Genomic DNA, 12,322 nt, shown 5'->3' on the forward strand with positions numbered 1-12,322 from the left:
GCTCACTTACTCTGCGGGCAGAAGTAATGGCAACTAAGAAGACAACCTTGATAGTTAAGAGCCGTAAAGGACAGTTGTGAAGCGGCCTAAGCGGGGTACACGTAAGGTATTTTAATAGCACATTTAGACCCCACTGGGGCATGATAAATGGCATAGGAAGAAAGAGATGAATGAGGCCTTTAAGAAACCTCCCAACTATAGGAGATTTAAATAAGGAAGGCTGATCTGGTAACCTCAAGAAAGCAGAGATAGCAGAAAAATATCCCTTAAGAGTGGACAAGGAGGAACCCTGCTGGGCAAGGGAAAGAATAAAGAGAAGCACTTGAGAAAGAGGAGCAGATAGAGGATCGACAGATTTGTCGATGTACCATGCCACAAATTTCTTCCAACAACAGGCATATACAGTTTTAGTTGAGGGATGCTTGCCTACCAAGTTAACAACACAGACTTCGGGCGGTAGGTCAAATGACTTCAACTGTCGCTGCTCAATCTCCACGCATGAAGTCACAGAGTTGACAGGTTTGGGTGGAGGACCCTCCCATGCTGCTGCAACAGAAGATTTTCCGAATAGGAAGTCTGATCAGAGGAGCTATGGCAATGCTCAACAGCTTGGGATACCAGACTCTGTGTGCCCAGTCCGGAGCCACCAGTATTACTTCAGCCCAATCCTGCCTGACCTTCTTCAGAACTCTGGGCAGCAGTGGTATGGGCGGAAAGGCATACAGGAGGCCTGAATTCCACTCGCAACGAAAAGCGTCACCAAGCGAGTGCCGCCTTGGAAACTCCAATGCGCAAAACAGCTGACATTGTGCGTTCTCTACGGAGGCAAACAATTCTAACCAAGGGTCTCCCCAGTGCAGGAAGAGATCTTGCGCCACCTCCGGATGGAGACGCCATTTGTGATCGACCACGCATCGTCGGCTGACTTCGTCTGCTCTGGCATTCAAGGAGACTGCCAGGTGTTGAACCACCAGGGCAATACCCTGATGTTCCAGCCAAGTTCAGAGGCGAAGGGCCTCTTGACAAAGGGTCCATAACCCCACTCTGCCTTGTTTGTTGCAATACCACATGGCGGTGGTGTTGTCTGTGAACACCTGCACTGCTTTCCTCTTGAGAGAGGGAAGGAATGCTTTCAATACCAGTCAAATCGCTCAGAGCTCCAGATGATTGATATGGAGCCCGGTTTCCGCTGGAGACCAAAGGCCTCTTGTAGGAAGTTGGCTCTGTATATACTATTTCAAAGTAAGAAATAGTGCCCAAGGGTTGCCCTTAGAGGTTGATAGTGGCAAAATAATACTAATGCTCTATTCTGTGGTAGTGTGGTCGAGCAGTAGGCTTATTAGAGGGTAGTTATAAGAGAAAAATAAATGTGGCAACACTAAGCAACAGTATCAATGCACATTTCCTAATTTACCCAAGTATAAATGCTGTTAGGTAGTGCTCATGCACTAATGCACATCGTTGCCCTGATGTGCTTTCCGGTTTTTCAAAGAAAAGACCGTAACAATAGAACCAAACAAAATGTACTAGCGGAGCACAACAATTTTTTTTCCTTTCTTTCTTTTTTCTAAAGTATTGATAATCAAAAAGTCAAAAAAGTCAAATATGACTATATAATTAGTATATTGTGATAGACTGTCCACAATCCATATACATTCATATATTATTAACCTCAAGCAATGTAGGTTCTCATAATTTTATATAATGAAAATATTTATTTAAAAAATTTGTGACATACAACACTAAACATACAACACTAAACCCCTACAGTAGACAACCAATCAACATAAAAGACATAATGTAAATAGATACAATAAAAGTCCATAATCTAACACAGAAATAAACTATGAGTCAAAGGACCGGATGATATTTTGTCGAATCCACATGTAACATCAGCTGACACGTGTTTCGTCTACACATTGGACTTCTTCAAGGCTGATAAATCATATTTCAAAAATATTACATTAATAATTTAAAAATACAAAATCTGAAAAACAACTCCAAAGACTAAAGAAAGGATCACAGTTAGTCAACCTGCACCAAAAGTGTGTTGGAAATAGAAAAAGTGCCATGGAGAACCTACATCCCAAATTAGCCTTTGAGATTAATAAAATGATATATTAAGTATGAGTGATAGGGATGAAATTTGATATGAATGTGAAGGTGAGTCACTATTTTTAAGTATAAAAGAGAGACCTATGTAACCCCCAAAAAGAGTTTTGAAGGGAAAGTACCTTAATCTCTCCATTTACCACTTGTATCTCCAAATGATATTCAAATCTCTAAATGACAGAGAAACAGGGGAAGAGATCCAATCATCAACTGTCAAAATGTAAACCATATGTGTTACCTATATTCAGAATCTGGTACCCCACTAACCTTGGTATTGACCGCTCTAAGCTTGTTCATTGTACAAAAAAAACGCAACTGATTTTCATTTTTTTGATAATATCATTTTAGTTCATCAGCTTATAGTTGGTCCTACAAATAAATGAAAAGAACATGTATGCACATATTAGTAGCTGATACAGGCCATGTTATAGCCTTTATTTATCATATCCTTCTTATCAAAGGAACCGTAATCCAATCTAAGCAAAATATCAAAACCGTCACGATAACATGAAACCTGGTTCCCTACAAAGTACAATTTAACTCCATATAGATACATCACGTCGCAAATGAAAATAACCTCTATATGTTGTTCAGAGTGCTTGGCCATAACCATGTCAGGCCACAAATAGAAAGTCACATAAGAAAATGTATCGCCGATATTAAATAAAGTCATGATATGAGAGAGAATATTCAAACCTGAATCAATATCAAAGGTATAATAAAGTCAGAAAACCATATCCAAAAGACTATGTCTTGTCCGTGATAATATAAAACAGGAATGTCCCACATAACTATGTGGCCAATGAGTAATGAAAATCAATGGGGCATCCCCAAGGCAAGCTAGCCGTAACGCCCTCAAAACTAACCTGTATCTTCGTAACGTCCGCATAATAGCAATCCGCGTCCCGTGTTGCTTCGTTGCAATACCAACGAAGGTGTGTGCATTGAAGAGAGCACGGATGTCTTCTTAAATCTGGTTGGTGTCAGCCATTTAGCCAATGCCGACCCTGAGTTTCAAACCCACAATTAGAATATTCTTATAGTAGAAAGAGAAAAGGGCCCACTACAAACATCGCGAACATGGCGGCCATATTAGAATAGTTCGTTTTCATATTACTCAGACCTGTTGTCCTATTATCAGAGAACCTAATTGATACATACTAATCATCAGGCGGAATATATATAAGTATATTGGGCCAACGAGTGAAGCTCTTATCAAATACTCTGATCTTTAGATTTAAATAAACCTAAATTGAAAAATCTTCTGTGTAGGTAATAAACCAACCTCAATGTATGGACAGAATAAGGTAACCAACGAGACTCCGAATGATAGGAGGGAGAAAGGAGGAACTGGAAGAAAGATCCTATACATATTAGTCCAATATGTGCACATTATCATAGAAAGTTATATATGATAAAAAGTGATTGGACGGACAGGAGATATCCAATATCGCTCAAAGAGAGGCATCCATCACCATAGTATGTGAGTATACATCAGTTAAACATATAGGCACAACAAACCACTGATCCCAATGTATTATCAGCCTGTAAAGAGATGTATTGGTAATAAAAAGAAAACATATCTTATAATCCACAATCATGTATACATTATTGTAAAAAATGATATAGTTCATCATCAATATTCATCCCCATTTCTATAGTTCTTAACCTGATAATCCATTTCGCCTCATTTTTTCTTAGCTCCAATGTTCTATTACCTCCTCTAGGGTTAACAGGGGTATGATAAATTCCAATGTACTTAATCGAAGGAATTTCTCTCCCTGGATGTTTGATGTTCATGTGTCGGACTACTGGTGAGATTGTGTCACTGTTTCGCAGGGCACGGATGTGTTCCTGAATGAGTTCTTTCAAGGGCCTGATAGTACTTCCCACGTATATCTGGCCACATTCGCATTCCAAAATATACACAGTGAATTTGGTGTTACAATTTATAAAGGTGGTAGTTTTATGTGGTCCGCTTCCATTGTACTTGCCTACCTAACTCGCCCTGGCCTAGGGACACACACAGCCCACCTCCCCCACCCAGACCCCTCCACTGCACGCAAAGTCCGCAGAATGAGGTTGTACTCACCCCCTTGTGTCTGCTGTGATGTCCTTAAGCGCCCATCCAACTCCGGGTAGGCCACCGCCAGGATCCGGAACATCAGGGGGGTCATGGTGCGACGGGCACCCCTCCCATGTTGGGAGGCCATCCCCAGCTGAGCCTCCGCCGTCTTCTTGCTGCAGCGGCGAATGTCCTCCCATCTCTTACGGCAGTGGGTGCCCCGTCTCTGGTGGGCCCCCAGGGTCCGGACCTCCTTGGCGATGGCACGCCAAATGTCCCTCTTCTGGTGGGCGCTGACTTACATTATATGCACAAGGAAAGAGGAACAGTCATTACCAACTGCACCGTCGTTGTGAGTAGCCCCCTCCCTACTCTGGCCATGTGGGCCTTTTATTCCCATGCTTTACTGTAGTATCAACTCTGCCCCCTTCCCTCTTCCACCCAGCGCTGTCCACCCCGGCCTAGCCCATACAATGTGCTCCCTGTGTACTAACCTGTTGGTCTGGAGGACCGTAGAGTAGCATGTACTGGGGAAGGACCCCATCCACAAGTTTCTCCAACTCCTGTACAGTGAAGGCCGGGGCCCTTTCACCAGACGCAGCAGCCATCGTCGCTTCCAGACCGAGGTCACAGCAGCACTAGCAGTGTAGGTCCTCTCCTGTCGAAGGTCAGGTATCTAGTGATGGAACAGATAGAAAATGGCGTTGACGTCCGCGGCGGTGACGTGCGCAGCGGTGCGCCTCATCACCGCCGGCGCACCTGTTCATTGGCTCCTGGGACCCATAGGGTCCAATGTTAACCAATGCAGCATTGCGCCGCGGTCTACGACCGCCTACCGCGACGGTGTGCAACGCCAGCGCTGTTACCCCACAATCCCATTGTCCCAGTTGTGAGGTCAGGCAGCCGCCATTTCAGGGGCCCACATGGCTTCATTTACTACTGCGTCACACATACCGAGGCCTACACTCAACACACATCCAGGAAGGGTTTATTGTCTGGTGTAGTCTTGTGTGTGACTGTGGGTACATACCTGGAGGAATAGTGACTGTTTATTCGCTGTTGTCCTTCTTAGGCACCGTCAGCTGCAACATATGAGAAGATGGTGGAATCCTCCGGTGTACCGACCGCTGGTGGACCTGTTGACAATGGAAGAGAGACATTTAATCGTCACCTACAGGTTTGACCGTGCCACTATCCATGAACTATGTACCCAGTTGGAGCCAGACCTGATGTCACCAATCCGCCATCTGACTGGAATCCCCCCTGACGTGCAGGTGCTGTCAGTGCTCCATTTCCTTGCAAATGGGTCTTTTCAGACAACTGTTGCCATGGCATCAGGGATGTCCCAGCCTATGTTATCCAACGTCTTGTCCAGAGTGTTGGCTGCCCTGCTGAAACATGTAAGGAGATACATAATTTTCCACCGAGGTGGAGGATTTGCCTACAGTGAAAGGTGACTTCTATGCCCTTGGACATATCCCCAACGTCATAGGTGCCATTGATGGGACCCATGTAGCTCTGGTCCCCCCCCACAGGAGTGAACAGGTGTACAGGAACAGGAAGAGTTATCATTCGATGAATGTCCAGATGGTCTGTTTAGCAGACCAGTACATCTCGCAGGTAAATGCTATGTTCCCTGGCTCTGTGCATGACGCCTACATCCTGCGCAATAGCAGCATCCCTGATATGATGGGTCAACTCCAGAGGCACCGTGTATGGCTATTGGGGGACTCTGGTTACCCCAACCTTTCCTGGCTACTGACCCCAGTGAGGAATCCCAGGACCAGGGCAGAGGAACGGTACAATGAGGCCCATGGGCGGACTAGGAGGGTGATCGAACGCACCTTTGGCCTCCTGAAGGCCAGGTTCAGGTGCCTCCATATGACAGGTGGGTCCCTATTCTACTCACCGAAGAAGGTGTGCAACATCATCATCGCCTGCTCCATGCTCCATAATTTGGCATTGCGACGCCAGGTGCCTTTTCTACAGGAGGATGATCCAGATGACGGTGTTGTAGCAGCTGTGGAGCCTGTGGACAGTGATGAGGATGAAGCTGAGGAAGAAGAAAACGACAACAGGGAGTCAGTCATACAGCAATATTTCCAGTGAAACACAGGTGAGTACATTTTCAGGTTTAACATTATATTAACTTTCACACGTCTACCTCTATCCTGTACCGACATTTCACTCACTATTTGTTAACTGAGTTGTCCCCTTCCATTTCAGTTTCACAAATGTGGTAACCTACGTGTCAACTGCTTGCATCCTTGAAGGGCTTGTGATGTGTGACATTGGTATGTTAGCCTTCCAATGGGTAACCCATTATGACACTGTCATTGATAATACAAAATTACAAATCATAGACTGACTCCATTTTATTTAGTGTTTCAAGGGTGTTTATTTAAGTGCTAAAAAATGAAGGGGGATTGTGAAATGGGGATGGGTGATGGTGGAGGAATGTTCATGGCAGAGTCCAGTCTATGTCTCACAGGTACATTGCACATCTGGCCATTGGAAGTGGAGCTGGGGCAGTTCCGAATTAGACAGGGTAACAAAGTGGGTCAGTGGGGGGACAATCAGGGTGGTCTTATTTCCTGGCGGGGGTCTTGCCATCTTGCTCTGTCCTGTTCCTGGATCTCAGGGCCCGCTTGCGTGGTGGTTGTCCGTCTGCAGGGGATGGTGTGCTGGTCCTGTGGCGGGGCGTCCTGTCCACTAGCGCCGGCAGAGGTGGTGGGCAGTTCGTCGTCCTGACTAGTGTCAGGGGCCCCTTGGAGTGCCACGGTGTCCCTCAAGGTCTTTTGAATGTCCGTCAGCACCCCTACGATGGTGCCCAGGGCGGAGCCGATGGTCCTGAGCTCCTCCCTGAACCCCAAATACTGCTCCTCCTGCAGACGCAGGGTCTCCTGCAACTTGTCCAGGACCGTCGCCATCGTCTCCTGGGAGTGGTGGTATGCTCCCATGATGGAAGATAGGGCCTAGTGGAGAGTTGGTTCCCTTGGCCTGTCCTCACTCTGTCGCACAGCAGCCCTCCCAGTTCCCCTGTGTTCTGTGCCTCCGTCCCCTGGACCATATGCCCACTACCACTGCCCCCAGATCCCTGTTGTTGTTGGGGTGTTGGGTTAGCCTGGGTGCCCTGTAGTGGTGGACACACCGCTGATTGACCTGTCCTGGGTAGGGAGGTTTGGGCCCGCTGGGTGGGTGCTGTGCTGGTGTTACCAGAGGGTGGAAGCTCGGTGTTGGGCTGTGGCTGGGCAAGGGGAACCGACTGTCCTGAGGCCCACGATGGTCCAGGCTGGTCATCAAGATCCAGTAGGGCAGAGCTGCTTTCATCACTGCGGGCCTCTTCTGGGGGTGGAGTGGTGTTGTCTGGACCCTCTGGTGTGGTGACGTTCCTTCGGGTTCCTGCGGGGGTATAAGTACATGATTATTGCATGTGTGTGTGTAATGGTGTGCAATGGTTGGGTGTGCGTGAACCCCAGTGCAGGCATTCCTGTGTGTGGGGTTGTATGCTGATGGTTGGGGGGTGTTCTGGGTATGTGCAGTGGGCATGCTTTAGTGATGGGTGTCCATGCTTAGTTGTGTCATGCAGGTCTTGGAGTTGGGATGTGTAGTTGGTGTTATGGGTACATTAGTGAGGAGTTTGGGTGATAGGGGAGGGTGTGAGGGTGGGGGTATGTGATAGCATGCAGGTAGGGTGGGGGATATGATAGTGAAGATTTGACTTACCAGTGTCCGTTCCACCGATGACTCCTCCGAGGCCCTCAGGATGCAAGATGGACAAGACTTGCTCCTCCCATGTTGTTAGTTGAGGGGGAGGAGGTGGGGTTGTCTATTCTGTGCTCTCTCTCTCGCCTTCTCTCTGACTTTTTCATTGTAGGGGTTTGTGGGTGATGTGGGTGTGTGTTTTATATTGTGTTGGGTGTGTGGGAGTGGTGTGTGTATGTGTATCAGGTGTGTGTATTTGGAATTGTCCAATGTGGCGGTGTTTTGGAGCTGTGTGTGTATTTTGAGCGCAGCGGTGTGTACCGCCAATGGAATACCGCGGTTGAAAGACCGAGCGTGGATTCGTGGGTCGTAATGGCATGGGCGTGTTTCTGTTGGCGTGGAGGTGGAGGATTTTTTTCCGCATGTTTATCGCTGACCTTTGGTGTGGCGGGATTGTGTGGGTGTCTGAATTTCGGCGGATTCCAAGATGTGTGTCATAATAGCTGTGGCGGTCTACCGTCGCCGCGGCGGTGTATTGGCGGTCTTCTGCACGGCGGTAAGCGCCTTATACCGCCAATGTTGTAATGACCCCCTCAGTCTTTTGGATATGGTTTTCTGACTTTATTATACCTTAGATATTGATTCAGGTTTGAATATTCTCTCTCATATCATGACTTTATTTAATATCGGTGATACATTTTCTTATGTGACTTTCTATTTGTGGCCTGACATGGTTATGGCCAAGCACTCTGAACAACCTATAGAGGTTATTTTCATTTGCGACGTGATGTATCTATATGGAGTTAAATTGTACTTTGTAGGGAACAAGGTTTCATGTTATCGTGACGGTTTAGATATTTTGCCTAGATTGGATTACGGTTCCTTTGATAAGAAGGATATGATAAATGAAGGCCATAACATGGCCTGTATCAGCTACTAATATGTGCATACATGTTCTTTTCATTTATTCTAGGACTAACTATAAGCTGATGAACTAAAATTATATTATCAAAAAAATGAAAATCAGTTGCGTTTTTTTTGTACAATGAACAAGCTTAGTGCGGACAATACCAAGGTTAGTGGGGTACCAGATTTTGAATATAGGTAACACATATGGTTTACATTTTGACAGTTGATGATTGGATCTCTTCCCCTGTTTCTCTGTCATTTAGAGATTTGAATATCATTTGGAGATACAAGTGGTAAATGAAGAGATTAAGGTACTTTCCCTTCAAAACTCTTTTTGGGGGTTACATAGGTCTCTCTTTTATACTTAAAAATAGTGACTCACCTTCACATTCATATCAAATTTCATCCCTATCACTCATACTTACTATATCATTTTATTAATCTCAAAGACTAATTTGGGATGTAGGTTCTCCATGGCACTTTTTCTATTTCCAACACACTTTTGGTGCAGGTTGACTAACTGTGATCCTTTCTTTAGTCTTTGGAGTTGTTTTTCAGATTTTGTATTTTTAAATTATTAATGTAATATTTTTGAAATATGATTTATCAGCCTTGAAGAAGTCCAATGTGTGGACGAAACACGTGTCGGCTGATGTTACAGGTGGATTCGACAAAATATCATCCGGTCCTTTGACTCATAGTTTATTTCTGTGTTAGATTATGGACTTTTATTGTATCTATTTACATTATGTCTTTTATGTTGATTGGTTGTCTACTGTAGGGGTATAGTGTTGTATGTTATTTATTATTGTCACTAATTTTTGAAATATTTTCATTATATAAAATTATGAGAACCTACATTGCTTGAGGTTAATAATATATGAATGTATATGGATTGTGGACAGTCTATCACAATTTACTAATTATATAGTCATATTTGACTTTTTTGACTTTTTGGTTATCAATACTTTAGAAAAAAGAAAAAAAGAAAGGAAAAAAAATTGTTGTGCTCCGCTAGTACATTTTGTTTGGTTTTATTAGAGGGTAGTGTTAAGCATTTGTTGTACACACACACACAGGCAATAAATGAGGAACACATACTCAAAGACTTAACTCCAGGCCAATAGTTTTTATAGAGAAACATATATTTTCTTAATTTATTTTAGAACTACAAGATTCAAGATTTGAGGTAAGTATATAAAATGCAAGGTACTTCACACAGGTAAGTACAGAACTTTGATTTAGAACAGTCGTACACACAGTTTAGGTTAAAATGTTTAGGTTAAAATGGCAGTAAGTTAATAAAAGTGGACGCTGTGCAAAAATCAACAGTTCCTGGGGGAGGTAAGTTTGGTCAAGTTTTTCAGGTAAGTAAAGGACTTATACAGTCAGTCTCCTGGGCATAGGCAGACCACTGTTGGGGGTTCAAGGCAACCCCAAAGTCCCCGCACCAGCAAAACAGGGCCAGTCAGGTGCAGAGGTCAAAGGAAGGCCCAAAACACATAGGCACCTATGGAGAACAGGGGTGCTCCGGTCCTAGTCTGCTTACAGGTAAGTACCTGCGTCCTCGAGGAGCAGACAAGGGGGTTTTGTAGAGCACTGGGGGACATACACACACAAGCCCACAAAACACACCCTCAGCGGCACAGGGCCGGCCGGGTGCAGTAGGAAAAGTAGGCATCGGGTTTGCTATTGAAAGCAATGGAGGAACCCAGGGGTCGGGGGCTTCTCGGGCCAGCCACGACTGGGCTAGGATGAGGGCCGCCTGCTGGTCACTCCTGCACTGGAAGGTGGTTCCTCTCGGTCCTAGGGGCTGAGGGTGCAGTACATGGTCCAGGCGTTGGCTTCCTTGTTACCAGGCAGTCGCGGTCAGGGGGAGCCTCTGGATCCGCTCTGCAGGCGTCGCTGTAGGGGTATGAGGGGGGTCCACTCAGGGTACCCACGTCATCGTAGTCGCCTGGGAGCCCTCTCTGCGGTTTTGGTTCTCTGGAGCTCGAGAGCCGTGGGGGTCAGGTGCAGAGTGTAAAGCCTCACGTTTCCGGCGGGAAGAGAGAGTTCTTTGAAAGTTGCTTTAAAGTTGCAAAGTTGTTGCGGTTTTGGAACAGTGGCGCAGTTCTTGGGAGTTACTTGGTCCTTCGGGTTCAGGGCAGTCCTCTGAGTCCTAAGTGGTTGGTGGTACCTGTCGGATGCGTCGCTGTGAAGGTTCTTTGAGTCTGGAGACAGGCCGGTAGGGCTGGGGCCAAGTCAGTTGTCGTCTCCGTCGTCTGCGGGTCTTTCAGGTCAGCAGTCCTTCTTGTTGTAGGTTGCAGGAATCTGATTTCCTGGGTTCAGGGTTGCCCCTAAATACTAAATTTAGGGGTATGTTTAGGTCTGGGGGACAGTACCCAATGGCTACTGTCCTTGAGGGTGGCTACACCCTCCTTGTGCCTCCTCCCTGAGGGGAGGGGGGCACATCCCTATTCCTATTGGGGGAATCCTCCAACACCAAGATGGACAATTTCTAAAGGCAGGGGTCACCTCAGCTCAGGGCACTTTAGGACCTGTTGTGACTGGTAGGTGACTTCTCCTTGTTTTTCTCATTATCTCCTCTGGACTTGCTGCCAAAAGTGGGGTCTGTGTCCAGTGGGCAGGCAACTCCACTAGTTGGAGTGCCCTGGGGCATTGTAACACAAAGCCTGAGCCTTTGAGGCTCACTACTAGGTGTTACAGTTCCTGCAGAGGGAAGGTGTTAAGCACCTCCATCCAGTGCAGGCTTTGTTTCTGGCCTCAGAGAGCACAAAGGCTCTCACCCCAGGGGGTCAGAAACTCGTCTCAGTGGCAGGTTGGCACAGACCAGTCAGTCCTGCAATGAAGGATTGAGGTAAAATACAGGGGTCATCTCTAAGATGCCCTCTGTGTGAATTTTTTAATAAATCCAGCACTGGCATCAGTGTGGATTTATTATTCTGAGAAGCTTGATACCAAACTTCCCAGTATTCAGTGTAGCCATTATGGAATTGTGGAGTTTGTTTTTGACAAACTCCCAGACCATATGCTTAATATGGCCACACTGTACTTACAATGCTTAAGAATGGACTTAGACACTGTAGGGGCATATTGCTCATGCAGCTATGCCCTCACCTGTGGTATAATGCACCCTGCCTTACCGGTGTAAGGCCGGCTAGAGGGGTGACTTACCTATGCCACAGGCAGTATTTTGTGTGCATGGCATCCTGAGGGGGATGCCATGTTGACTTTGCCTTTTCTCCCCACCAACACACACAATCTTCAATGGCAGTGTGCATGTGTTAGGTGAGTGGGTCCCTTAGGGTGGCACAACACATGCTGCAGCCCTTAGGGACCTTTCCTGGTCACAGGGCCCTTGGTAACACTGGTACCTTTTACAAGGGACTTATCTGTGTGCCAGGGGTTTGCCAATTGTGGAAACAATGGTACATTTTAGGTGAAAGAACACTGGTGCTGGGGCCTGGTTAGCAGGGTCCCAGCACACTTCTCAGTCAAGTCAGCATCAATATCAGGCACAAAGTGGGG

This window comes from Pleurodeles waltl, chromosome 11, assembly GCF_031143425.1.
Source record: "Pleurodeles waltl isolate 20211129_DDA chromosome 11, aPleWal1.hap1.20221129, whole genome shotgun sequence".
Lineage (NCBI taxonomy): Eukaryota > Metazoa > Chordata > Amphibia > Caudata > Salamandridae > Pleurodeles > Pleurodeles waltl.